Below are 5283 nucleotides of genomic sequence, written 5' to 3' on the forward strand. Positions count from 1 at the left end.
TTAAATGGCAACTAGGATCTAGATGAACTACAATTGTGTCTTTATGCACGGTGCAAGTTACAATGGTGAAACAATGTCGTGTTATCAACCTTGATTAACTTTTCAAAATCAACACCTCATTCAGGTTTCATCCCAGGTCTGCAGAACGACCCTAATTCACCTGTAATGAAGGTAAGACGGTGAAACAGCGTCGCGATTTCAACGGTGAATCCACGTCGGCATTTCAACGGTGAATCAACGTCGTGAATCAACGTAATTTAACGTTGATTCAACCACGTTACCTGACGTTGTTTCACCGTTGAATCAACGTTGAAATGCCAGCTGGGGAGGTACAGTGGAAATTTACCAAGTATAGCTTTATAAATAAAGATATACCAGTGCTGTTGTCTACTAATTTTAAGAGATGTCCAATCAACTAAATCTGGAAGACTGCAGTGATGGGTAAGGGACTATGTATTTGTTATGAATCGTAGTGATGCATGGTAAACTGAATCTACATGACGCATAGGGCTGGTACAACGTCGAAGCAAAATATGCGCATCGATTCGTCGACCTGTGTTTATTTCTCTAAAAAAACGTTTGCAAAACGTTCACCTTATGTGCTCTGAATATACACGATGGCCGCAATTGCTCTAAACAAGTATTTTGGGTGACCTTTTTTATTGAATGCTAGACATCAAGCTGTTGTTATTTTCATCTGAAAGAAGAACTTTTTTCAGTAAGTTAGTCCCTATGTGTTCAGTAAGCTTGTTTCAGTAAGCTATGTGTTTTCAAGGCTTCAAGGTTTTATTGAATGCTATCTCTATACAAGTGCAAAGTAATGCATTCTTAGTCAGTCTTTTATTTTGTAATTTTAAGAGCAATAAACATATATTGCAAAATTAAGGAATTCATGTTTTTTTTCATTCAGATATGTAAATCAACGTATAAATTGTTAGTAGTCAATTAATGGGGACTTAATCGAAATCGGTCTGAGAAAAATTTATCGTTAGATTAATCGATGCATCGGAAAAATAATCGCTAGATTAATCGTTTAAAAAATAATCGTTTATCCCAGCCCCAATTCATCTCAATCAATTACAGGCAGAAAAGTGGCTTCCACAAGTTTCTTCCTAGCACTAAAAGTAAAGCTAGATTTGTTTCTGAAATAGAAGCCGAGCTTGACTTTAAGTTTCTTATCTAACTAATTATGTAAAGGGAGAACATAGGCTGCTTTCCAACTTTTAGGAATGGAGTTAGAAAGAAGACTCAAATTAAAAATACGAGTTCACATATCACACCTAAACACGCTTGGAAAACATAATTAGAACTAGCTACTAAATTAGTTAAAAATGCCTATCCATATACAGCTATGATGACTCAAATGATTCACGAACCCGCTACGAACTCCCGAACTGATTCAAATGATTCGTGAACCCGCTACGAATTCCCGAACTGATTCAAATGATACGCGAACCCGCTTCGAATTCCCGATTCATTTGATTCATTTCAAGGTAGCAGCCAAATCACAACAAATGCATACATAACACCAAATTACATTTTCACGATAAAAGAAGAACAAAATATTAAAAAATATATAACACAATGAGACTCTTAAGAAAAACAAGAACATGTCTCATCACAACACTCTTTACAGTAGTTTTAAATTCATTTATGGAAATAAGGTTTTCTAACTTTAGCTCTTTTTGTAGATTATTCCACCCCCAAGATGCTAAATAAGAAAAGGCAGTTTTTCCTGATTCGGTTGTAAGGTGTTCTGGATCCAGAATGGAGCTTGTGTAAATCCTAGTTACCATGGCAAAACATAGAAACAAATAGAGACATCATTAGCATAGCTGCTGTTCCAACAAAGTAAAATAAATTAGTTTAACCCAAGCTTAAGAATAAAAATGCGCATTTGATCAGATGCAACTACACTCACTATTTAAGATACATTATTCAAATGCTTGACGAAAGAGATGCGTTTTTAATCTAGATTTAAACAGAGAGAATGTGTCTGAACCCTGAACATTATCAGGAAGCCTATTCCAGAGTTTGGGAGCCAAATGTGAAAAAGCTCTACCTCCTTTAGTTGACTTTGCTATCCTAGGAACTACCAAAAGTCCAGCGTTTTGTGACCTTAGGGTGCGTGATGGGTTGTAGCGTGGTAGAAGGCTAGTTAGGGTACCTCAATATTCGGGGAACAGACACAGTCTTAATAGTTTTTACAGCGCAAGCTCTTTTATCATTTAAGCGGGTGGAACAAATGTAATCTTAATAGTTATTTGAGAATTGTCTTACTAGTCACATGGAGCGAAGTGTCCTGGAGATGTTGTCAGAAAGCAGCTCCGCTCCGACTCTGCTGGGGTGTAATCCATCAGCGCGAAACAGTCTAGGACGCTCCCAGAAAAGATTCCAGTTATTAACAAATAGCAGTGTCTGTTTTTCACAATCCGTTCCTGGCGTCGGAGTGAAGGACATCTGGGAAGATCGCGTCCTGGGTGCACCGGGCCTGTGCAGAGAAACACACGGAGTAGACGTGGTGGGACTGTTAGCAGCACGCTGTATACTTACCCCGGACTTGTGAGCGTCAGCCCGGGATGATTCCAGCGCGGCTCTCCGCTCTCTCAGCTGGACCTGCCTCACCTCCAGGTCACGAATCTGCTCCTCCACGGCCTCGAGCTCGAGCTGCATTCGACTACAGTTTACAAATCCATGGGAATGGATTGCGAAAGTGTGCGCGCAGATTATGAATTTGTGGGTAAAGATTCAAAAGCCGAGGGTATGGTTTACAAAATCTGAGCGCACGGATTGGAAATTCGAAGGATAGGACATTCCAACCAGAAAGACACAGCTTACATTTGACTAAAAGGTTTGTCTTTATACTCAACTAACGTGAAATAATGAGCATATTTCCACGTTGAGAAACTCGTGTTGCTCTCGCCTTGACTCGCCATGACTGCCGCACATACTTGAATAAACGGAAACACGTCCACAGTGCGTCTTCGTGTTTACAGCGGTTGGCATCCACCAATCCTACAATGCGTTGCTGCTGCAAATAGGTTAGGCTGCACTTCAGTCAAAATTTATAAATTTTCTAAAAAGCAACGGACGATGCACCATACACACAGAACAATGGGTTAAAAATAACCCAACTTGGGTTGTTCTATAACCCAACTCACTGGATCACTATTGCACCAGACCAACAGTAATTTGACCCCAGCAAGACGAGTTGATCATTTTTAACCCTACAGATGAGTTAAATATTCTACCCAAAACGTTGGGTCAAATTAATTACAATTCTGGGTTGTTTCAACTACATATTAAGCCGAGTAAAATTAACCCATAAACCAGATTAAGTCTAACATTAAAGTACAATAAGAAAATAAACTGCAATAGACGACCCATATAAAACTGTGAAACTACAAACCTAGAACCGAATACAATTTTATATTTATATATGAATGTCAAGAGCTAGGAACTGTATGCATTTATATAGCCTACACTACACACAAATAATATACATTTAAATTATGCTCATTTTAAATGTATTGTGTAGGATAGGTATAAAAATATAGGCTTTTAATAATCTTTCAGTGTGCAAAACCATGATAATATGAAACGCTTCAAAACACAGTGCACAAAGCGCGTATGCACAACGCGGGTGCAGAATGATGTGCTCAAAGCAACATGGAGTCACAGCGTGCTGCGCTGCTCAGGTGCGCATTTAAAAGTATGTGCAACCCAGTCCCAGGTGCAGTCCTGCCTCGATCTGCAGGCTGCAGCTGGGTGCTTCTCCAAAATAGGCAGAAATGATATGCATTGTGAACGTCAGACTTATAATCATTTTCGTTTCGTCTCGTCAACGAAAACTCGAAAACGTCTCGTCATGTTTTAGTCACATTAGAGCCATTTTTAGCTAGTCATCGTCGTGTTATCATCATAAAAAAAGGTGCGTCAATGAAATCATTTTGTTATCGTCATCGTTGACGAAAACAACATTGCACGGAATGAGTGAGCGGATTGGGATATTCATAAATGCGCTCTCCGCTCATGAGCTCGGATCGGAACAAACCAGAGCCTCAATGTCTGCTGACCTTGCAGAAACATACAAATAGACATAGCCAGACTAGACTTTTTTAGTACAAATCATGAGCTTACTGACGATTTTTTATAATTCTTGACAAAAATATAATATATTAAGTTTATTGCTTTTTACCTAGTTAGTTTTGCCTGTTCCTATGGCCCAATTTATACTGAATGCATTTATGACTGTAAAGCATGTCTCTGTGTGTCAAAATCGTGATTAAAATCAAAATCGCAAAATTTATCAAAAAAATCGTGATACGTTTTTTTTTTTTTCATATCGCACAGCCATAATCTTTATGTACTATAATTCAAACTACTAATTTAAAGTACTGCTGAAAAATTATATTTCATAAGAATCCATGTCTGAAAAGGGCTTGAGTAGCAATACAGACTTGATATGCGGTGGATGGGAAAATAAATTTCTTACCTCTAATGTTAAATCTTTAGACAAGTCACAAGGTCTGTCAAAGTGTTAATGACAAAGTTGTCCATTGATCTGAAACAAACACAAAAACAGCTTACGCAAAAATACAATTGCTATTGTATTAACTATTCATACGTCACCATGCAAAAGCAATGCAGACTACAGCAGCAGAAATGTAAAACGATGTGAAGATACCATTTTATTTAACATCACAAAATAGAGAGAAAACATCCCTCTCTCTCTATATATAATTCATAACAAATTGCATACATGTACATTGTCTATGTTCTTACAGCACAATACTATTTGTGGCTGCTCACAGCATAGCCTTCAGTGCACATAAATATATTATATATTTCTTGATGTTACAGACCCCGCGCAGAAGCCCAAGTAACGTTAGACAGAGAAGACAGTTCTGCTAAATAAGTGCATCCAATCTTTATACGTATATATAACTTAATAAACCAAACACAAATTTGAAGTAAACTCATAATGAACACTATAACTTTGTAACTGGATTCAATTTGAATAGAATTAAACGCGTTTCACAATCACCTCGTGTTACAGCGTTCAAAAATGGCGGACAGTCTGCATATCAACATATTCACAATCCCGATCGCTAATACCCGAAATATCAGCGGTATGAACATATACATTTAAATTACAGATCTCGTGTGCATATTATCAAATTGTTGTAACAATAACACCTGCAAAATAAAAGGACAATTTTATGCGGAAAAATCCGTAAACCTTCTCATCAAATGCTTTGCAGATGTAAGGGCGCAGGCGCG

The 5283-nt window shown here is 37.9% G+C and overlaps 1 long non-coding RNA gene across 1 annotated transcript; it reads right to left on the reverse strand.

The window, feature by feature from the left end:
- Nucleotides 1-1504: 1504 nt before the first annotated feature.
- Nucleotides 1505-4895, reverse strand: LOC113077423 (uncharacterized). The gene is made up of 3 exons (XR_003281333.1): nt 4496-4895; nt 2281-2491; nt 1505-1785 (listed from the first exon to the last, which is right to left on the reverse strand). It is a non-coding gene; the product is annotated as an uncharacterized LOC113077423 (long non-coding RNA).
- Between the last annotated feature and the right edge of the window lie 388 nt (nt 4896-5283).

This window comes from Carassius auratus, unplaced genomic scaffold (genome assembly GCF_003368295.1).
Source record: "Carassius auratus strain Wakin unplaced genomic scaffold, ASM336829v1 scaf_tig00022568, whole genome shotgun sequence".
NCBI lineage: Eukaryota > Metazoa > Chordata > Actinopteri > Cypriniformes > Cyprinidae > Carassius > Carassius auratus.